The sequence below is a fragment of the Gasterosteus aculeatus genome, chromosome 13 (assembly GCF_964276395.1).
Source record: "Gasterosteus aculeatus chromosome 13, fGasAcu3.hap1.1, whole genome shotgun sequence".
Taxonomy (NCBI): domain Eukaryota; kingdom Metazoa; phylum Chordata; class Actinopteri; order Perciformes; family Gasterosteidae; genus Gasterosteus; species Gasterosteus aculeatus.
Genome location: NC_135701.1, coordinates 2,978,838 through 3,000,396, shown reverse-complemented (window position 1 = coordinate 3,000,396; position 21,559 = coordinate 2,978,838). Strand labels below are relative to the sequence as shown.

Sequence of the window (21,559 nt, the reverse complement as noted above, 5' to 3'; positions counted from 1 at the left end):
TCGTACACTGCATATGTCATTGCTTTACCCTTTGTTATTATATGCTTACATAGAATATTGTGTCTAGACGCCGCATTGGAGCATCTTACCTTAAAGCAGTGCAGCTACCATTCATTTAATTTGTAACATTAATGCCAGCTTTATATCTATACTCTAGCGACGGGACTATTAGGACTTTACAAAATCACAGCACAGCATTGTTGCCTTTACCTAATCTCAATACAGGCAACCGAGAAAGTCAACCAAATCTATCCTGTCAGAAGTGGGATTCGAACCCACGCCTACAATGGAGACTGCGACCTGAACGCAGCGCCTTAGACCGCTCGGCCATCCTGACTTGAAAATGCTGTAAGTAGTGAAAATTACAGAAAGTATCTTGATTTCGTACACTGCATATGTCATTGCTTTACCCTTTGTTATTATATGCTTACATAGAATATTGTGTCTAGACGCCGCATTGTAGCATCTTACCTTGAAGCAGTGCAGCTAGCATTCATGTAAGTGAAAGCCTCTAGCATGTTACTTTGTAACATTAATGCCATCTTTATACCAATACTCTAGCGATGGGACTATTAGGACTTTAGAAAATCACAGCAAAGTATTGTGGCCTTTACCTAATCACTTTACAGGCTAGCGAGCAAGTGAACCACATCAATCCGTGTTAGAAGTTGGATTCCAACGCACACGTCCATTGGAGACTGCGACCTGAACGCAGCGCCTTAGACTGCTTGGCCTTCCTGACTGGAAACCTCTGTAAGTAGTGAAAATTACAAAAAGTATCTTAATTTCGTACACTGCATATGTCATTGCTTTACCCTTTGTTATTATATGCTTACATAGAATATTGTGTCTAGACGCCACATTGGAGCATCTTACCTTAAAGCAGTGCAGCTACCATTCATTTAATTTGTAACATTAGTGCCAGCTTTATATCTATACTCTAGCGACGGGACTATTAGGACTTTACAAAATCACAGCACAGCATTGTTGCCTTTACCTAATCTCAATACAGGCAACCGAGCAAGTGAACCAAATCTATCCTGTCAGAAGTGGGATTCGAACCCACGCCTCCAATGGAGACTGCGACCTGAACGCAGCGCCTTAGACCGCTCGGCCATCCTGACTTAAAAATTCTGTAAGTAGTGAAAATTACAAAAAGTATCTGGATTTCGTACACTGCATATGTCATTGCTTTACCCTTTGTTATTACATGCTTACATAGAATATTGTGTCTAGACGCCGCATTGGAGCATCTTACCTTAAAGCAGTGCAGCTACCATTCATTTAATTTGTAACATTAATGCCAGCTTTATATCTATACTCTAGCGACGGGACTATTAGGACTTTACAAAATCACAGCACAGCATTGTTGCCTTTACCTAATCTCAATACAGGCAACCGAGAAAGTGAACCAAATCTATCCTGTCAGAAGTGGGATTCGAACCCACGCCTCCAATGGAGACTGCGACCTGAACGCAGCGCCTTAGACCGCTCGGCCATCCTGACTTGAAAATGCTGTAAGTAGTGAAAATTACAGAAAGTATCTGGATTTCGTACACTGCATATGTCATTGCTTTACCCTTTGTTAGTATATTCTTACATAGAATATTGTGTCTAGACGCCGCATTGCAGCATCTTACCTTGAAGCAGTGCAGCTACCATTCATGTAAGTTAAAGCCTCTAGCATGTTACTTTGTAACATTAATGCCATCTTTATACCAATACTCTAGCGATGGGACTATTAGGACTTTAGAAAATCACAGCAAAGTATTGTGGCCTTTACCTAATCACTTTACAGGCTAGCGAGCAAGTGAACCACATCAATCCGTGTTAGAAGTTGGATTCCAACGCACACGTCCATTGGAGACTGCGACCTGAACGCAGCGCCTTAGACTGCTTGGCCTTCCTGACTGGAAACCTCTGTAAGTAGTGAAAATTACAAAAAGTATCTTAATTTCGTACACTGCATATGTCATTGCTTTACCCTTTGTTATTATATGCTTACATAGAATATTGTGTCTAGACGCCGCATTGGAGCATCTTACCTTAAAGCAGTGCAGCTACCATTCATTTAATTTGTAACATTAATGCCAGCTTTATATCTATACTCTAGCGACGGGACTATTAGGACTTTACAAAATCACAGCACAGCATTGTTGCCTTTACCTAATCTCAATACAGGCAACCGAGAAAGTGAACCAAATCTATCCTGTCAGAAGTGGGATTCGAACCCACGCCTCCAATGGAGACTGCGACCTGAACGCAGCGCCTTAGACCGCTCGGCCATCCTGACTTGAAAATGCTGTAAGTAGTGAAAATTACAGAAAGTATCTGGATTTCGTACACTGCATATGTCATTGCTTTACCCTTTGTTAGTATATTCTTACATAGAATATTGTGTCTAGACGCCGCATTGCAGCATCTTACCTTGAAGCAGTGCAGCTACCATTCATGTAAGTTAAAGCCTCTAGCATGTTACTTTGTAACATTAATGCCATCTTTATACCAATACTCTAGCGATGGGACTATTAGGACTTTAGAAGATCACAGCAAAGTATTGTGGCCTTTACCTAATCACTTTACAGGCTAGCGAGCAAGTGAACCACATCAATCCGTGTTAGAAGTTGGATTCCAACGCACACGTCCATTGGAGACTGCGACCTGAACGCAGCGCCTTAGACTGCTTGGCCTTCCTGACTGGAAACCTCTGTAAGTAGTGAAAATTACAAAAAGTATCTTAATTTCGTACACTGCATATGTCATTGCTTTACCCTTTGTTATTATATGCTTACATAGAATATTGTGTCTAGACGCCGCATTGGAGCATCTTACCTTAAAGCAGTGCAGCTACCATTCATTTAATTTGTAACATTAATGCCAGCTTTATATCTATACTCTAGCGACGGGACTATTAGGACTTTACAAAATCACAGCACAGCATTGTTGCCTTTACCTAATCTCAATACAGGCACCCGAGAAAGTCAACCAAATCTATCCTGTCAGAAGTGGGATTCGAACCCACGCCTCCAATGGAGACTGCGACCTGAACGCAGCGCCTTAGACCGCTCGGCCATCCTGACTTGAAAATGCTGTAAGTAGTGAAAATTACAGAAAGTATCTGGATTTCGTACACTGCATTTGTCATTGCTTTACCCTTTGTTAGTATATTCTTACATAGAATATTGTGTCTAGACGCCGCATTGCAGCATCTTACCTTGAAGCAGTGCAGCTACCATTCATGTAAGTGAAAGCCTCTAGCATGTTACTTTGTAACATTAATGCCATCTTTATACCAATACTCTAGCGATGGGACTATTAGGACTTTAGAAAATCACAGCAAAGTATTGTGGCCTTTACCTCATCAATTTACAGGCTAGCGAGCAAGTGAACCACATCAATCCGTTTTAGAAGTTGGATTCCAACGCACACGTCCATTGGAGACTGCGACCTGAACGCAGCGCCTTAGACTGCTTGGCCTTCCTGACTGGAAACCTCTGTAAGTAGTGAAAATTACAAAAAGTATCTTAATTTCGTACACTGCATATGTCATTGCTTTACCCTTTGTTATTACATGCTTACATAGAATATTGTGTCTAGACGCCGCATTGGAGCATCTTACCTTAAAGCAGTGCAGCTACCATTCATTTAATTTGTAACATTAATGCCAGCTTTATATCTATACTCTAGCGACGGGACTATTAGGACTTTACAAAATCACAGCACAGCATTGTTGCCTTTACCTAATCTCAATACAGGCAACCGAGAAAGTGAACCAAATCTATCCTGTCAGAAGTGGGATTCGAACCCACGCCTCCAATGGAGACTGCGACCTGAACGCAGCGCCTTAGACCGCTCGGCCATCCTGACTTGAAAATGCTGTAAGTAGTGAAAATTACAGAAAGTATCTGGATTTCGTACACTGCATATGTCATTGCTTTACCCTTTGTTAGTATATTCTTACATAGAATATTGTGTCTAGACGCCGCATTGCAGCATCTTACCTTGAAGCAGTGCAGCTACCATTCATGTAAGTTAAAGCCTCTAGCATGTTACTTTGTAACATTAATGCCATCTTTATACCAATACTCTAGCGATGGGACTATTAGGACTTTAGAAAATCACAGCAAAGTATTGTGGCCTTTACCTAATCACTTTACAGGCTAGCGAGCAAGTGAACCACATCAATCCGTGTTAGAAGTTGGATTCCAACGCACACGTCCATTGGAGACTGCGACCTGAACGCAGCGCCTTAGACTGCTTGGCCTTCCTGACTGGAAACCTCTGTAAGTAGTGAAAATTACAAAAAGTATCTTAATTTCGTACACTGCATATGTCATTGCTTTACCCTTTGTTATTATATGCTTACATAGAATATTGTGTCTAGACGCCGCATTGGAGCATCTTACCTTAAAGCAGTGCAGCTACCATTCATTTAATTTGTAACATTAATGCCAGCTTTATATCTATACTCTAGCGACGGGACTATTAGGACTTTACAAAATCACAGCACAGCATTGTTGCCTTTACCTAATCTCAATACAGGCAACCGAGAAAGTGAACCAAATCTATCCTGTCAGAAGTGGGATTCGAACCCACGCCTCCAATGGAGACTGCGACCTGAACGCAGCGCCTTAGACCGCTCGGCCATCCTGACTTGAAAATGCTGTAAGTAGTGAAAATTACAGAAAGTATCTGGATTTCGTACACTGCATATGTCATTGCTTTACCCTTTGTTAGTATATTCTTACATAGAATATTGTGTCTAGACGCCGCATTGCAGCATCTTACCTTGAAGCAGTGCAGCTACCATTCATGTAAGTTAAAGCCTCTAGCATGTTACTTTGTAACATTAATGCCATCTTTATACCAATACTCTAGCGATGGGACTATTAGGACTTTAGAAGATCACAGCAAAGTATTGTGGCCTTTACCTAATCACTTTACAGGCTAGCGAGCAAGTGAACCACATCAATCCGTGTTAGAAGTTGGATTCCAACGCACACGTCCATTGGAGACTGCGACCTGAACGCAGCGCCTTAGACTGCTTGGCCTTCCTGACTGGAAACCTCTGTAAGTAGTGAAAATTACAAAAAGTATCTTAATTTCGTACACTGCATATGTCATTGCTTTACCCTTTGTTATTATATGCTTACATAGAATATTGTGTCTAGACGCCGCATTGGAGCATCTTACCTTAAAGCAGTGCAGCTACCATTCATTTAATTTGTAACATTAATGCCAGCTTTATATCTATACTCTAGCGACGGGACTATTAGGACTTTACAAAATCACAGCACAGCATTGTTGCCTTTACCTAATCTCAATACAGGCAACCGAGAAAGTGAACCAAATCTATCCTGTCAGAAGTGGGATTCGAACCCACGCCTCCAATGGAGACTGCGACCTGAACGCAGCGCCTTAGACCGCTCGGCCATCCTGACTTGAAAATGCTGTAAGTAGTGAAAATTACAGAAAGTATCTGGATTTCGTACACTGCATATGTCATTGCTTTACCCTTTGTTAGTATATTCTTACATAGAATATTGTGTCTAGACGCCGCATTGCAAGTCAAGTCAAGTCATTTTATTTTGTATAGCCCAGAATCGCAAATCCTTGAAGCAGTGCATTGCAGCATCTTACCTTGAAGCAGTGCAGCTACCATTCATGTAAGTTAAAGCCTCTAGCATGTTACTTTGTAACATTAATGCCATCTTTATACCAATACTCTAGCGATGGGACTATTAGGACTTTAGAAGATCACAGCAAAGTATTGTGGCCTTTACCTAATCACTTTACAGGCTAGCGAGCAAGTGAACCACATCAATCCGTGTTAGAAGTTGGATTCCAACGCACACGTCCATTGGAGACTGCGACCTGAACGCAGCGCCTTAGACTGCTTGGCCTTCCTGACTGGAAACCTCTGTAAGTAGTGAAAATTACAAAAAGTATCTTAATTTCGTACACTGCATATGTCATTGCTTTACCCTTTGTTATTATATGCTTACATAGAATATTGTGTCTAGACGCCGCATTGGAGCATCTTACCTTAAAGCAGTGCAGCTACCATTCATTTAATTTGTAACATTAATGCCAGCTTTATATCTATACTCTAGCGACGGGACTATTAGGACTTTACAAAATCACAGCACAGCATTGTTGCCTTTACCTAACCTCAATACAGGCAACCGAGAAAGTGAACCAAATCTATCCTGTCAGAAGTGGGATTCGAACCCACGCCTCCAATGGAGACTGCGACCTGAACGCAGCGCCTTAGACCGCTCGGCCATCCTGACTTGAAAATGCTGTAAGTAGTGAAAATTACAGAAAGTATCTGGATTTCGTACACTGCATATGTCATTGCTTTACCCTTTGTTAGTATATTCTTACATAGAATATTGTGTCTAGACGCCGCATTGCAGCATCTTACCTTGAAGCAGTGCAGCTACCATTCATGTAAGTTAAAGCCTCTAGCATGTTACTTTGTAACATTAATGCCATCTTTATACCAATACTCTAGCGATGGGACTATTAGGACTTTAGAAGATCACAGCAAAGTATTGTGGCCTTTACCTAATCACTTTACAGGCTAGCGAGCAAGTGAACCACATCAATCCGTGTTAGAAGTTGGATTCCAACGCACACGTCCATTGGAGACTGCGACCTGAACGCAGCGCCTTAGACTGCTTGGCCTTCCTGACTGGAAACCTCTGTAAGTAGTGAAAATTACAAAAAGTATCTTAATTTCGTACACTGCATATGTCATTGCTTTACCCTTTGTTATTATATGCTTACATAGAATATTGTGTCTGGACGCCGCATTGGAGCATCTTACCTTAAAGCAGTGCAGCTACCATTCATTTAATTTGTAACATTAATGCCAGCTTTATATCTATACTCTAGCGACGGGACTATTAGGACTTTACAAAATCACAGCACAGCATTGTTGCCTTTACCTAATCTCAATACAGGCACCCGAGAAAGTCAACCAAATCTATCCTGTCAGAAGTGGGATTCGAACCCACGCCTCCAATGGAGACTGCGACCTGAACGCAGCGCCTTAGACCGCTCGGCCATCCTGACTTGAAAATGCTGTAAGTAGTGAAAATTACAGAAAGTATCTGGATTTCGTACACTGCATATGTCATTGCTTTACCCTTTGTTAGTATATTCTTACATAGAATATTGTGTCTAGACGCCGCATTGCAAGTCAAGTCAAGTCATTTTATTTTGTATAGCCCAGAATCGCAAATCCTTGAAGCAGTGCATTGCAGCATCTTACCTTGAAGCAGTGCAGCTACCATTCATGTAAGTTAAAGCCTCTAGCATGTTACTTTGTAACATTAATGCCATCTTTATACCAATACTCTAGCGATGGGACTATTAGGACTTTAGAAGATCACAGCAAAGTATTGTGGCCTTTACCTAATCACTTTACAGGCTAGCGAGCAAGTGAACCACATCAATCCGTGTTAGAAGTTGGATTCCAACGCACACGTCCATTGGAGACTGCGACCTGAACGCAGCGCCTTAGACTGCTTGGCCTTCCTGACTGGAAACCTCTGTAAGTAGTGAAAATTACAAAAAGTATCTTAATTTCGTACACTGCATATGTCATTGCTTTACCCTTTGTTATTATATGCTTACATAGAATATTGTGTCTAGACGCCGCATTGGAGCATCTTACCTTAAAGCAGTGCAGCTACCATTCATTTAATTTGTAACATTAATGCCAGCTTTATATCTATACTCTAGCGACGGGACTATTAGGACTTTACAAAATCACAGCACAGCATTGTTGCCTTTACCTAACCTCAATACAGGCAACCGAGAAAGTGAACCAAATCTATCCTGTCAGAAGTGGGATTCGAACCCACGCCTCCAATGGAGACTGCGACCTGAACGCAGCGCCTTAGACCGCTCGGCCATCCTGACTTGAAAATGCTGTAAGTAGTGAAAATTACAGAAAGTATCTGGATTTCGTACACTGCATATGTCATTGCTTTACCCTTTGTTAGTATATTCTTACATAGAATATTGTGTCTAGACGCCGCATTGCAGCATCTTACCTTGAAGCAGTGCAGCTACCATTCATGTAAGTTAAAGCCTCTAGCATGTTACTTTGTAACATTAATGCCATCTTTATACCAATACTCTAGCGATGGGACTATTAGGACTTTAGAAGATCACAGCAAAGTATTGTGGCCTTTACCTCATCACTTTACAGGCTAGCGAGCAAGTGAACCACATCAATCCGTGTTAGAAGTTGGATTCCAACGCACACGTCCATTGGAGACTGCGACCTAAACGCAGCGCCTTAGACTGCTTGGCCTTCCTGACTGGAAAATGCCGTATGTAGTGAAAATTATAAAAGTATCTTGATTTCGTACACTGCATATGTCATTGCTTTACCCTTTGTTATTATATGCTTACATAGAATATTGTGTCTAGACGCCGCATTGTAGCATCTTACCTTGAAGCAGTGCAGCTAGCATTCATGTAAGTGAAAGCCTCTAGCATGTTACTTTGTAACATTAATGCCATCTTTATACCAATACTCTAGCGATGGGACTATTAGGACTTTAGAAAATCACAGCAAAGTATTGTGGCTTTTACCTAATCACTTTACAGGCTAGCGAGCAAGTGAACCACATCAATCCGTTTTAGAAGTTGGATTCCAACGCACACGTCCATTGGAGACTGCGACCTGAACGCAGCGCCTTAGACTGCTTGGCCTTCCTGACTGGAAACCTCTGTAAGTAGTGAAAATTACAAAAAGTATCTTAATTTCGTACACTGCATATGTCATTGCTTTACCCTTTGTTATTACATGCTTACATAGAATATTGTGTCTAGACGCCGCATTGGAGCATCTTACCTTAAAGCAGTGCAGCTACCATTCATTTAATTTGTAACATTAATGCCAGCTTTATATCTATACTCTAGCGACGGGACTATTAGGACTTTACAAAATCACAGCACAGCATTGTTGCCTTTACCTAATCTCAATACAGGCACCCGAGAAAGTGAACCAAATCTATCCTGTCAGAAGTGGGATTCGAACCCACGCCTCCAATGGAGACTGCGACCTGAACGCAGCGCCTTAGACCGCTCGGCCATCCTGACTTGAAAATGCTGTAAGTAGTGAAAATTACAGAAAGTATCTGGATTTCGTACACTGCATATGTCATTGCTTTACCCTTTGTTAGTATATTCTTACATAGAATATTGTGTCTAGACGCCGCATTGCAGCATCTTACCTTGAAGCAGTGCAGCTACCATTCATGTAAGTTAAAGCCTCTAGCATGTTACTTTGTAACATTAATGCCATCTTTATACCAATACTCTAGCGATGGGACTATTAGGACTTTAGAAAATCACAGCAAAGTATTGTGGCCTTTACCTAATCACTTTACAGGCTAGCGAGCAAGTGAACCACATCAATCCGTGTTAGAAGTTGGATTCCAACGCACACGTCCATTGGAGACTGCGACCTAAACGCAGCGCCTTAGACTGCTTGGCCTTCCTCACTGGAAAATGCCGTAAGTAGTGAAAATTATAAAAGTATCTTGATTTCGTACACTGCATATGTCATTGCTTTACCCTTTGTTATTATATGCTTACATAGAATATTGTGTCTAGACGCCGCATTGCAGCATCTTACCTTGAAGCAGTGCAGCTAGCATTCATGTAAGTGAAAGCCTCTAGCATGTTACTTTGTAACTTTAATGCCATCTTTATACCAATACTCTAGCGATGGGACTATTAGGACTTTAGAAGATCACAGCAAAGTATTGTGGCCTTTACCTAATCACTTTAAAGGCTAGCGAGCAAGTGAACCACATCAATCTGTGTTAGAAGTTGGATTCCAACGCACACGTCCATTGGAGACTGCGACCTGAACGCAGCGCCTTAGACTGCTTGGCCTTCCTGACTGGAAACCTCTGTAAGTAGTGAAAATTACAAAAAGTATCTGGATTTCGTACACTGCATATGTCATTGCTTTACCCTTTGTTAGTATATTCTTACATAGAATATTGTCTAGACGCCGCATTGCAGCATCTTACCTTGAAGCAGTGCAGCTACCATTCATGCAAGTGCACGCCTCTAGCATGTTACTTTGTAACATTAATGCCATCTTTAGACCAATACTCTAGCGATGGGACTATTAGGACTTTAGAAGATCACAGCAAAGTATTGTGGCCTTTACCTAATCACTTTACAGGCTAGCGAGCAAGTGAACCACATCAATCCGTGTTAGAAGTTGGATTCCAACGCACACGTCCATTGGAGACTGCGACCTGAACGCAGCGCCTTAGACTGCTTGGCCTTCCTGACTGGAAACCTCTGTAAGTAGTGAAAATTATAAAAGTATCTTGATTTCGTACACTGCATATGTCATTGCTTTACCCTTTGTTATTATATGCTTACATAGAATATTGTGTCTAGACGCCGCATTGCAGCATCTTACCTTAAAGCAGTGCAGCTACCATTCATTTAATTGGTAACATTAATGCCATCTTTATACCTATACTCTAGCGACGGGACTATTGATACTTTACAAAATCACAGCACAGCATTGTTGCCTTTACCTAATCTCAATACAGGCAGCCGAGCAAGTGAACCAAATCTATCCTGTCAAAAGTGGGATTCGAAACCACGCCTCCAATGGAGACTGCGACCTGAACGCAGCGCCTTAGACCGCTCGGCCATCCTGACTTGAAAATATCGTAAGTAGTGAAAAATACAAAAAGTATCTGGATTTCGTACACTGCATATGTCATTGCTTTACCCTTTGTTAGTATATTCTTACATAGAATATTGTGTCTAGACGCCGCATTGCAGCATCTTACCTTGAAGCAGTGCAGCTAGCATTCATGCAAGTGAAAGCCTCTAGCATGTTACTTTGTAACTTTAATGCCATCTTTATACCAATACTCTAGCGATGGGACTATTAGGACTTTAGAAAATCACAGCAAAGTATTGTGGCCTTTACCTCATCACTTTACAGGCTAGCGAGCAAGTGAACCACATCAATCCGTGTTAGAAGTTGGATTCCAACGCACACGTCCATTGGAGACTGCGACCTAAACGCAGCGCCTTAGACTGCTTGGCCTTCCTGCCTGGAAAATGCCGTAAGTAGTGAAAATTATAAAAGTATCTTGATTTCGTACACTGCATATGTCATTGCTTTACCCTTTGTTATTATATGCTTACATAGAATATTGTGTCTAGACGCCGCATTGTAGCATCTTACCTTGAAGCAGTGCAGCTAGCATTCATGTAAGTGAAAGCCTCTAGCATGTTACTTTGTAACATTAATGCCATCTTTATACCAATACTCTAGCGATGGGACTATTAGGACTTTAGAAAATCACAGCAAAGTATTGTGGCCTTTACCTAATCACTTTACAGGCTAGCGAGCAAGTGAACCACATCAATCCGTGTTAGAAGTTGGATTCCAACGCACACGTCCATTGGAGACTGCGACCTGAACGCAGCGCCTTAGACTGCTTGGCCTTCCTGACTGGAAACCTCTGTAAGTAGTGAAAATTACAAAAAGTATCTTAATTTCGTACACTGCATATGTCATTGCTTTACCCTTTGTTATTATATGCTTACATAGAATATTGTGTCTAGACGCCACATTGGAGCATCTTACCTTAAAGCAGTGCAGCTACCATTCATTTAATTTGTAACATTAGTGCCAGCTTTATATCTATACTCTAGCGACGGGACTATTAGGACTTTACAAAATCACAGCACAGCATTGTTGCCTTTACCTAATCTCAATACAGGCAACCGAGCAAGTGAACCAAATCTATCCTGTCAGAAGTGGGATTCGAACCCACGCCTCCAATGGAGACTGCGACCTGAACGCAGCGCCTTAGACCGCTCGGCCATCCTGACTTGAAAATGCTGTAAGTATTAAAAATTATAAAAGTATCTTGATTTCGTACACTGCATATGTCATTGCTTTACCCTTTGTTATTATATGCTTACATAGAATATTGTGTCTAGACGCCGCATTGCAGCATCTTACCTTGAAGCAGTGCAGCTAGCATTCATGTAAGTGAAAGCCTCTAGCATGTTACTTTGTAACATTAATGCCATCTTTATACCAATACTCTAGCGATGGGACTATTAGGACTTTAGAAAATCACAGCAAAGTATTGTGGCCTTTACCTAATCACTTTACAGGCTAGCGAGCAAGTAAACCACATCAATCCGTGTTAGAAGTTGGATTCCAACGCACACGTCCATTGGAGACTGCAACCTGAACGCAGCGCCTTAGACTGCTTGGCCTTCCTGACTGGAAACCTCTGTAAGTAGTGAAAATTATAAAAGTATCTTGATTTCGTACACTGCATATGTCATTGCTTTACCCTTTGTTATTATATGCTTACATAGAATATTGTGTCTAGACGCCGCATTGCAGCATCTTACCTTAAAGCAGTGCAGCTACCATTCATTTAATTGGTAACAATAATGCCATCTTTATACCTATACTCTAGCGACGGGACTATTGATACTTTACAAAATCACAGCACAGCATTGTTGCCTTTACCTAATCTCAATACAGGCAACCGAACCAAATCTATCCTGTCAGAAGTTGGATTCGAACCCACGCCTCCAATGGAGACTGCGACCTGAACGCAGCGCCTTAGACCGCTCGGCCATCCTGACTTGAAAATTCTGTAAGTAGTGAAAATTACAAAAAGTATCTGGATTTTGTACACTGCATATGTCATTGCTTTACCCTTTGTTATTACATGCTTACATAGAATATTGTGTCTAGACGCCGCATTGGAGCATCTTACCTTAAAGCAGTGCAGCTACCATTCATTTAATTTGTAACATTAATGCCAGCTTTATATCTATACTCTAGCGACGGGACTATTAGGACTTTACAAAATCACAGCACAGCATTGTTGCCTTTACCTAATCTCAATACAGGCAACCGAGAAAGTGAACCAAATCTATCCTGTCAGAAGTGGGATTCGAACCCACGCCTCCAATGGAGACTGCGACCTGAACGCAGCGCCTTAGACCGCTCGGCCATCCTGACTTGAAAATGCTGTAAGTAGTGAAAATTACAGAAAGTATCTGGATTTCGTACACTGCATATGTCATTGCTTTACCCTTTGTTAGTATATTCTTACATAGAATATTGTGTCTAGACGCCGCATTGCAGCATCTTACCTTGAAGCAGTGCAGCTACCATTCATGTAAGTTAAAGCCTCTAGCATGTTACTTTGTAACATTAATGCCATCTTTATACCAATACTCTAGCGATGGGACTATTAGGACTTTAGAAAATCACAGCAAAGTATTGTGGCCTTTACCTAATCACTTTACAGGCTAGCGAGCAAGTGAACCACATCAATCCGTGTTAGAAGTTGGATTCCAACGCACACGTCCATTGGAGACTGCGACCTGAACGCAGCGCCTTAGACTGCTTGGCCTTCCTGACTGGAAACCTCTGTAAGTAGTGAAAATTACAAAAAGTATCTTAATTTCGTACACTGCATATGTCATTGCTTTACCCTTTGTTATTATATGCTTACATAGAATATTGTGTCTAGACGCCGCATTGGAGCATCTTACCTTAAAGCAGTGCAGCTACCATTCATTTAATTTGTAACATTAATGCCAGCTTTATATCTATACTCTAGCGACGGGACTATTAGGACTTTACAAAATCACAGCACAGCATTGTTGCCTTTGCCTAATCTCAATACAGGCAACCGAGAAAGTGAACCAAATCTATCCTGTCAGAAGTGGGATTCGAACCCACGCCTCCAATGGAGACTGCGACCTGAACGCAGCGCCTTAGACCGCTCGGCCATCCTGACTTGAAAATGCTGTAAGTAGTGAAAATTACAGAAAGTATCTGGATTTCGTACACTGCATATGTCATTGCTTTACCCTTTGTTAGTATATTCTTACATAGAATATTGTGTCTAGACGCCGCATTGCAGCATCTTACCTTGAAGCAGTGCAGCTACCATTCATGTAAGTTAAAGCCTCTAGCATGTTACTTTGTAACATTAATGCCATCTTTATACCAATACTCTAGCGATGGGACTATTAGGACTTTAGAAGATTACAGCAAAGTATTGTGGCCTTTACCTAATCACTTTACAGGCTAGCGAGCAAGTGAACCACATCAATCCGTGTTAGAAGTTGGATTCCAACGCACACGTCCATTGGAGACTGCGACCTGAACGCAGCGCCTTAGACTGCTTGGCCTTCCTGACTGGAAACCTCTGTAAGTAGTGAAAATTACAAAAAGTATCTTAATTTCGTACACTGCATATGTCATTGCTTTACCCTTTGTTATTATATGCTTACATAGAATATTGTGTCTAGACGCCGCATTGGAGCATCTTACCTTAAAGCAGTGCAGCTACCATTCATTTAATTTGTAACATTAATGCCAGCTTTATATCTATACTCTAGCGACGGGACTATTAGGACTTTACAAAATCACAGCACAGCATTGTTGCCTTTACCTAATCTCAATACAGGCACCCGAGAAAGTGAACCAAATCTATCCTGTCAGAAGTGGGATTCGAACCCACGCCTCCAATGGAGACTGCGACCTGAACGCAGCGCCTTAGACCGCTCGGCCATCCTGACTTGAAAATGCTGTAAGTAGTGAAAATTACAGAAAGTATCTGGATTTCGTACACTGCATGTGTCATTGCTTTACCCTTTGTTAGTATATTCTTACATAGAATATTGTGTCTAGACGCCGCATTGCAGCATCTTACCTTGAAGCAGTGCAGCTACCATTCATGTAAGTTAAAGCCTCTAGCATGTTACTTTGTAACTTTAATGCCATCTTTATACCAATACTCTAGCGATGGGACTATTAGGACTTTAGAAAATCACAGCAAAGTATTGTGGCCTTTACCTCATCACTTTACAGGCTAGCGAGCAAGTGAACCACATCAATCCGTGTTAGAAGTTGGATTCCAACGCACACGTCCATTGGAGACTGCGACCTAAACGCAGCGCCTTAGACTGCTTGGCCTTCCTGACTGGAAAATGCCGTATGTAGTGAAAATTATAAAAGTATCTTGATTTCGTACACTGCATATGTCATTGCTTTACCCTTTGTTATTATATGCTTACATAGAATATTGTGTCTAGACGCCGCATTGTAGCATCTTACCTTGAAGCAGTGCAGCTAGCATTCATGTAAGTGAAAGCCTCTAGCATGTTACTTTGTAACATTAATGCCATCTTTATACCAATACTCTAGCGATGGGACTATTAGGACTTTAGAAAATCACAGCAAAGTATTGTGGCCTTTACCTAATCACTTTACAGGCTAGCGAGCAAGTGAACCACATCAATCCGTGTTAGAAGTTGGATTCCAACGCACACGTCCATTGGAGACTGCGACCTGAACGCAGCGCCTTAGACTGCTTGGCCTTCCTGACTGGAAACCTCTGTAAGTAGTGAAAATTACAAAAAGTATCTTAATTTCGTACACTGCATATGTCATTGCTTTACCCTTTGTTATTACATGCTTACATAGAATATTGTGTCTAGACGCCGCATTGGAGCATCTTACCTTAAAGCAGTGCAGCTACCATTCATTTAATTTGTAACATTAATGCCAGCTTTATATCTATACTCTAGCGACGGGACTATTAGGACTTTACAAAATCACAGCACAGCATTGTTGCCTTTACCTAATCTCAATACAGGCAACCGAGAAAGTGAACCAAATCTATCCTGTCAGAAGTGGGATTCGAACCCACGCCTCCAATGGAGACTGCGACCTGAACGCAGCGCCTTAGACCGCTCGGCCATCCTGACTTGAAAATGCTGTAAGTAGTGAAAATTACAGAAAGTATCTGGATTTCGTACACTGCATATGTCATTGCTTTACCCTTTGTTAGTATATTCTTACATAGAATATTGTGTCTAGACGCCGCATTGCAGCATCTTACCTTGAAGCAGTGCAGCTACCATTCATGTAAGTTAAAGCCTCTAGCATGTTACTTTGTAACATTAATGCCATCTTTATACCAATACTCTAGCGATGGGACTATTAGGACTTTAGAAAATCACAGCAAAGTATTGTGGCCTTTACCTAATCACTTTACAGGCTAGCGAGCAAGTGAACCACATCAATCCGTGTTAGAAGTTGGATTCCAACGCACACGTCCATTGGAGACTGCGACCTGAACGCAGCGCCTTAGACTGCTTGGCCTTCCTGACTGGAAACCTCTGTAAGTAGTGAAAATTACAAAAAGTATCTTAATTTCGTACACTGCATATGTCATTGCTTTACCCTTTGTTATTATATGCTTACATAGAATATTGTGTCTAGACGCCGCATTGGAGCATCTTACCTTAAAGCAGTGCAGCTACCATTCATTTAATTTGTAACATTAATGCCAGCTTTATATCTATACTCTAGCGACGGGACTATTAGGACTTTACAAAATCACAGCACAGCATTGTTGCCTTTACCTAATCTCAATACAGGCAACCGAGAAAGTGAACCAAATCTATCCTGTCAGAAGTGGGATTCGAACCCACGCCTCCAATGGAGACTGCGACCTGAACGCAGCGCCTTAGACCGCTCGGCCATCCTGACTTGAAAATGCTGTAAGTAGTGAAAATTACAGAAAGTATCTGGATTTCGTACACTGCATATGTCATTGCTTTACCCTTTGTTAGTATATTCTTACATAGAATATTGTGTCTAGACGCCGCATTGCAGCATCTTACCTTGAAGCAGTGCAGCTACCATTCATGTAAGTTAAAGCCTCTAGCATGTTACTTTGTAACATTAATGCCATCTTTATACCAATACTCTAGCGATGGGACTATTAGGACTTTAGAAAATCACAGCAAAGTATTGTGGCCTTTACCTAATCACTTTACAGGCTAGCGAGCAAGTGAACCACATCAATCCGTGTTAGAAGTTGGATTCCAACGCACACGTCCATTGGAGACTGCGACCTGAACGCAGCGCCTTAGACTGCTTGGCCTTCCTGACTGGAAACCTCTGTAAGTAGTGAAAATTACAAAAAGTATCTTAATTTCGTACACTGCATATGTCATTGCTTTACCCTTTGTTATTATATGCTTACATAGAATATTGTGTCTAGACGCCGCATTGGAGCATCTTACCTTAAAGCAGTGCAGCTACCATTCATTTAATTTGTAACATTAATGCCAGCTTTATATCTATACTCTAGCGACGGGACTATTAGGACTTTACAAAATCACAGCACAGCATTGTTGCCTTTACCTAATCTCAATACAGGCAACCGAGAAAGTGAACCAAATCTATCCTGTCAGAAGTGGGATTCGAACCCACGCCTCCAATGGAGACTGCGACCTGAACGCAGCGCCTTAGACCGCTCGGCCATCCTGACTTGAAAATGCTGTAAGTAGTGAAAATTACAGAAAGTATCTGGATTTCGTACACTGCATATGTCATTGCTTTACCCTTTGTTAGTATATTCTTACATAGAATATTGTGTCTAGACGCCGCATTGCAAGTCAAGTCATTTTATTTTGTATAGCCCAGAATCGCAAATCCTTGAAGCAGTGCATTGCAGCATCTTACCTTGAAGCAGTGCAGCTACCATTCATGTAAGTTAAAGCCTCTAGCATGTTACTTTGTAACATTAATGCCATCTTTATACCAATACTCTAGCGATGGGACTATTAGGACTTTAGAAGATCACAGCAAAGTATTGTGGCCTTTACCTAATCACTTTACAGGCTAGCGAGCAAGTGAACCACATCAATCCGTGTTAGAAGTTGGATTCCAACGCACACGTCCATTGGAGACTGCGACCTGAACGCAGCGCCTTAGACTGCTTGGCCTTCCTGACTGGAAACCTCTGTAAGTAGTGAAAATTACAAAAAGTATCTGGATTTCGTACACTGCATATGTCATTGCTTTACCCTTTGTTAGTATATTCTTACATAGAATATTGTGTCTAGACGCCGCATTGCAGCATCTTACCTTGAAGCAGTGCAGCTACCATTCATGTAAGTTAAAGCCTCTAGCATGTTACTTTGTAACATTAATGCCATCTTTATACCAATACTCTAGCGATGGGACTATTAGGACTTTAGAAGATCACAGCAAAGTATTGTGGCCTTTACCTAATCACTTTACAGGCTAGCGAGCAAGTGAACCACATCAATCCGTGTTAGAAGTTGGATTCCAACGCACACGTCCATTGGAGACTGCGACCTGAACGCAGCGCCTTAGACTGCTTGGCCTTCCTGACTGGAAACCTCTGTAAGTAGTGAAAATTACAAAAAGTATCTTAATTTCGTACACTGCATATGTCATTGCTTTACCCTTTGTTATTATATGCTTACATAGAATATTGTGTCTAGACGCCGCATTGGAGCATCTTACCTTAAAGCAGTGCAGCTACCATTCATTTAATTTGTAACATTAATGCCAGCTTTATATCTATACTCTAGCGACGGGACTATTAGGACTTTACAAAATCACAGCACAGCATTGTTGCCTTTACCTAATCTCAATACAGGCAACCGAGAAAGTGAACCAAATCTATCCTGTCAGAAGTGGGATTCGAACCCACGCCTCCAATGGAGACTGCGACCTGAACGCAGCGCCTTAGACCGCTCGGCCATCCTGACTTGAAAATGCTGTAAGTAGTGAAAATTACAGAAAGTATCTGGATTTCGTACACTGCATATGTCATTGCTTTACCCTTTGTTAGTATATTCTTACATAGAATATTGTGTCTAGACGCCGCATTGCAGCATCTTACCTTGAAGCAGTGCAGCTACCATTCATGTAAGTTAAAGCCTCTAACATGTTACTTTGTAACATTAATGCCATCTTTATACCAATACTCTAGCGATGGGACTATTAGGACTTTAGAAGATCACAGCAAAGTATTGTGGCCTTTACCTAATCACTTTACAGGCTAGCGAGCAAGTGAACCACATCAATCCGTGTTAGAAGTTGGATTCCAACGCACACGTCCATTGGAGACTGCGACCTGAACGCAGCGCCTTAGACTGCTTGGCCTTCCTGACTGGAAACCTCTGTAAGTAGTGAAAATTACAAAAAGTATCTTAATTTCGTACACTGCATATGTCATTGCTTTACCCTTTGTTATTATATGCTTACATAGAATATTGTGTCTAGACGCCGCATTGGAGCATCTTACCTTAAAGCAGTGCAGCTACCATTCATTTAATTTGTAACATTAATGCCAGCTTTATATCTATACTCTAGCGACGGGACTATTAGGACTTTACAAAATCACAGCACAGCATTGTTGCCTTTACCTAATCTCAATACAGGCACCCGAGAAAGTCAACCAAATCTATCCTGTCAGAAGTGGGATTCGAACCCACGCCTCCAATGGAGACTGCGACCTGAACGCAGCGCCTTAGACCGCTCGGCCATCCTGACTTGAAAATGCTGTAAGTAGTGAAAATTACAGAAAGTATCTGGATTTCGTACACTGCATATGTCATTGCTTTACCCTTTGTTAGTATATTCTTACATAGAATATTGTGTCTAGACGCCGCATTGCAGCATCTTACCTTGAAGCAGTGCAGCTACCATTCATGTAAGTTAAAGCCTCTAGCATGTTACTTTGTAACATTAATGCCATCTTTATACCAATACTCTAGCGATGGGACTATTAGGACTTTAGAAAATCACAGCAAAGTATTGTGGCCTTTACCTAATCACTTTACAGGCTAGCGAGCAAGTGAACCACATCAATCCGTGTTAGAAGTTGGATTCCAACGCACACGTCCATTGGAGACTGCGACCTAAACGCAGCGCCTTAGACTGCTTGGCCTTCCTCACTGGAAAATGCCGTAAGTAGGGAAAATTATAAAAGTATCTTGATTTCGTACACTGCATATGTCATTGCTTTACCCTTTGTTATTATATGCTTACATAGAATATTGTGTCTAGACGCCGCATTGCAGCATCTTACCTTGAAGCAGTGCAGCTAGCATTCATGTAAGTGAAAGCCTCTAGCATGTTACTTTGTAACTTTAATGCCATCTTTATACCAATACTCTAGCGATGGGACTATTAGGACTTTAGAAGATCACAGCAAAGTATTGTGGCCTTTACCTAATCACTTTAAAGGCTAGCGAGCAAGTGAACCACATCAATCTGTGTTAGAAGTTGGATTCCAACGCACACGTCCATTGGAGACTGCGACCTGAACGCAGCGCCTTAGACTGCTTGGCCTTCCTGACTGGAAACCTCTGTAAGTAGTGAAAATTACAAAAAGTATCTGGATTTCGTACACTGCATATGTCATTGCTTTACCCTTTGTTAGTATATTCTTACATAGAATATTGTCTAGACGCCGCATTGCAGCATCTTACCTTGAAGCAGTGCAGCTACCATTCATGCAAGTGCACGCCTCTAGCATGTTACTTTGTAACATTAATGCCATCTTTAGACCAATACTCTAGCGATGGGACTATTAGGACTTTAGAAGATCACAGCAAAGTATTGTGGCCTTTACCTAATCACTTTACAGGCTAGCGAGCAAGTGAACCACATCAATCCGTGTTAGAAGTTGGATTCCAACGCACACGTCCATTGGAGACTGCGACCTGAACGCAGCGCCTTAGACTGCTTGGCCTTCCTGACTGGAAACCTCTGTAAGTAGTGAAAATTATAAAAGTATCTTGATTTCGTACACTGCATATGTCATTGCTTTACCCTTTGTTATTATATGCTTACATAGAATATTGTGTCTAGACGCCGCATTGCAGCATCTTACCTTAAAGCAGTGCAGCTACCATTCATTTAATTGGTAACATTAATGCCATCTTTATACCTATACTCTAGCGACGGGACTATTGATACTTTACAAAATCACAGCACAGCATTGTTGCCTTTACCTAATCTCAATACAGGCAGCCGAGCAAGTGAACCAAATCTATCCTGTCAAAAGTGGGATTCGAAACCACGCCTCCAATGGAGACTGCGACCTGAACGCAGCGCCTTAGACCGCTCGGCCATCCTGACTTGAAAATATCGTAAGTAGTGAAAAATACAAAAAGTATCTGGATTTCGTACACTGCATATGTCATTGCTTTACCCTTTGTTAGTATATTCTTACATAGAATATTGTGTCTAGACGCCGCATTGCAGCATCTTACCTTGAAGCAGTGCAGCTAGCATTCATGCAAGTGAAAGCCTCTAGCATGTTACTTTGTAACTTTAATGCCATCTTTATACCAATACTCTAGCGATGGGACTATTAGGACTTTAGAAAATCACAGCAAAGTATTGTGGCCTTTACCTCATCACTTTACAGGCTAGCGAGCAAGTGAACCACATCAATCCGTGTTAGAAGTTGGATTCCAACGCACACGTCCATTGGAGACTGCGACCTAAACGCAGCGCCTTAGACTGCTTGGCCTTCCTGCCTGGAAAATGCCGTAAGTAGTGAAAATTATAAAAGTATCTTGATTTCGTACACTGCATATGTCATTGCTTTACCCTTTGTTATTATATGCTTACATAGAATATTGTGTCTAGACGCCG

The 21,559-nt window shown here is 41.5% G+C and overlaps 24 non-coding genes across 24 annotated transcripts; all 24 read right to left on the bottom strand.

The window, feature by feature from the left end:
- Positions 1-254: 254 nt before the first annotated feature.
- trnal-cag (transfer RNA leucine (anticodon CAG)) lies at positions 255-337 on the bottom strand. The gene has a single exon. It is a non-coding gene; the product is annotated as a tRNA-Leu (tRNA).
- Positions 338-1,041: 704 nt separating this feature from the next.
- trnal-cag (transfer RNA leucine (anticodon CAG)) lies at positions 1,042-1,124 on the bottom strand. Its single transcript has one exon. It is a non-coding gene; the product is annotated as a tRNA-Leu (tRNA).
- A 299-nt stretch (positions 1,125-1,423) lies between these two features.
- trnal-cag (transfer RNA leucine (anticodon CAG)) lies at positions 1,424-1,506 on the bottom strand. Its single transcript has one exon. It is a non-coding gene; the product is annotated as a tRNA-Leu (tRNA).
- A 704-nt stretch (positions 1,507-2,210) lies between these two features.
- On the bottom strand, positions 2,211-2,293 carry trnal-cag (transfer RNA leucine (anticodon CAG)). The gene has a single exon. It is a non-coding gene; the product is annotated as a tRNA-Leu (tRNA).
- A 704-nt stretch (positions 2,294-2,997) lies between these two features.
- Positions 2,998-3,080, bottom strand: trnal-cag (transfer RNA leucine (anticodon CAG)). Its single transcript has one exon. It is a non-coding gene; the product is annotated as a tRNA-Leu (tRNA).
- A 704-nt stretch (positions 3,081-3,784) lies between these two features.
- Positions 3,785-3,867, bottom strand: trnal-cag (transfer RNA leucine (anticodon CAG)). The gene has a single exon. It is a non-coding gene; the product is annotated as a tRNA-Leu (tRNA).
- A 704-nt stretch (positions 3,868-4,571) lies between these two features.
- trnal-cag (transfer RNA leucine (anticodon CAG)) lies at positions 4,572-4,654 on the bottom strand. The gene has a single exon. It is a non-coding gene; the product is annotated as a tRNA-Leu (tRNA).
- A 704-nt stretch (positions 4,655-5,358) lies between these two features.
- On the bottom strand, positions 5,359-5,441 carry trnal-cag (transfer RNA leucine (anticodon CAG)). Its single transcript has one exon. It is a non-coding gene; the product is annotated as a tRNA-Leu (tRNA).
- A 769-nt stretch (positions 5,442-6,210) lies between these two features.
- Positions 6,211-6,293, bottom strand: trnal-cag (transfer RNA leucine (anticodon CAG)). The gene has a single exon. It is a non-coding gene; the product is annotated as a tRNA-Leu (tRNA).
- Positions 6,294-6,997: 704 nt separating this feature from the next.
- On the bottom strand, positions 6,998-7,080 carry trnal-cag (transfer RNA leucine (anticodon CAG)). The gene has a single exon. It is a non-coding gene; the product is annotated as a tRNA-Leu (tRNA).
- Positions 7,081-7,849: 769 nt separating this feature from the next.
- On the bottom strand, positions 7,850-7,932 carry trnal-cag (transfer RNA leucine (anticodon CAG)). Its single transcript has one exon. It is a non-coding gene; the product is annotated as a tRNA-Leu (tRNA).
- A 1,108-nt stretch (positions 7,933-9,040) lies between these two features.
- trnal-cag (transfer RNA leucine (anticodon CAG)) lies at positions 9,041-9,123 on the bottom strand. Its single transcript has one exon. It is a non-coding gene; the product is annotated as a tRNA-Leu (tRNA).
- A 1,510-nt stretch (positions 9,124-10,633) lies between these two features.
- On the bottom strand, positions 10,634-10,716 carry trnal-cag (transfer RNA leucine (anticodon CAG)). The gene has a single exon. It is a non-coding gene; the product is annotated as a tRNA-Leu (tRNA).
- Positions 10,717-11,824: 1,108 nt separating this feature from the next.
- On the bottom strand, positions 11,825-11,907 carry trnal-cag (transfer RNA leucine (anticodon CAG)). The gene has a single exon. It is a non-coding gene; the product is annotated as a tRNA-Leu (tRNA).
- A 694-nt stretch (positions 11,908-12,601) lies between these two features.
- On the bottom strand, positions 12,602-12,684 carry trnal-cag (transfer RNA leucine (anticodon CAG)). Its single transcript has one exon. It is a non-coding gene; the product is annotated as a tRNA-Leu (tRNA).
- Positions 12,685-12,983: 299 nt separating this feature from the next.
- trnal-cag (transfer RNA leucine (anticodon CAG)) lies at positions 12,984-13,066 on the bottom strand. The gene has a single exon. It is a non-coding gene; the product is annotated as a tRNA-Leu (tRNA).
- Positions 13,067-13,770: 704 nt separating this feature from the next.
- trnal-cag (transfer RNA leucine (anticodon CAG)) lies at positions 13,771-13,853 on the bottom strand. The gene has a single exon. It is a non-coding gene; the product is annotated as a tRNA-Leu (tRNA).
- A 704-nt stretch (positions 13,854-14,557) lies between these two features.
- Positions 14,558-14,640, bottom strand: trnal-cag (transfer RNA leucine (anticodon CAG)). The gene has a single exon. It is a non-coding gene; the product is annotated as a tRNA-Leu (tRNA).
- Positions 14,641-15,748: 1,108 nt separating this feature from the next.
- Positions 15,749-15,831, bottom strand: trnal-cag (transfer RNA leucine (anticodon CAG)). Its single transcript has one exon. It is a non-coding gene; the product is annotated as a tRNA-Leu (tRNA).
- A 704-nt stretch (positions 15,832-16,535) lies between these two features.
- On the bottom strand, positions 16,536-16,618 carry trnal-cag (transfer RNA leucine (anticodon CAG)). The gene has a single exon. It is a non-coding gene; the product is annotated as a tRNA-Leu (tRNA).
- A 704-nt stretch (positions 16,619-17,322) lies between these two features.
- On the bottom strand, positions 17,323-17,405 carry trnal-cag (transfer RNA leucine (anticodon CAG)). Its single transcript has one exon. It is a non-coding gene; the product is annotated as a tRNA-Leu (tRNA).
- A 1,169-nt stretch (positions 17,406-18,574) lies between these two features.
- On the bottom strand, positions 18,575-18,657 carry trnal-cag (transfer RNA leucine (anticodon CAG)). The gene has a single exon. It is a non-coding gene; the product is annotated as a tRNA-Leu (tRNA).
- Positions 18,658-19,361: 704 nt separating this feature from the next.
- Positions 19,362-19,444, bottom strand: trnal-cag (transfer RNA leucine (anticodon CAG)). Its single transcript has one exon. It is a non-coding gene; the product is annotated as a tRNA-Leu (tRNA).
- Positions 19,445-20,954: 1,510 nt separating this feature from the next.
- On the bottom strand, positions 20,955-21,037 carry trnal-cag (transfer RNA leucine (anticodon CAG)). The gene has a single exon. It is a non-coding gene; the product is annotated as a tRNA-Leu (tRNA).
- Between the last annotated feature and the right edge of the window lie 522 nt (positions 21,038-21,559).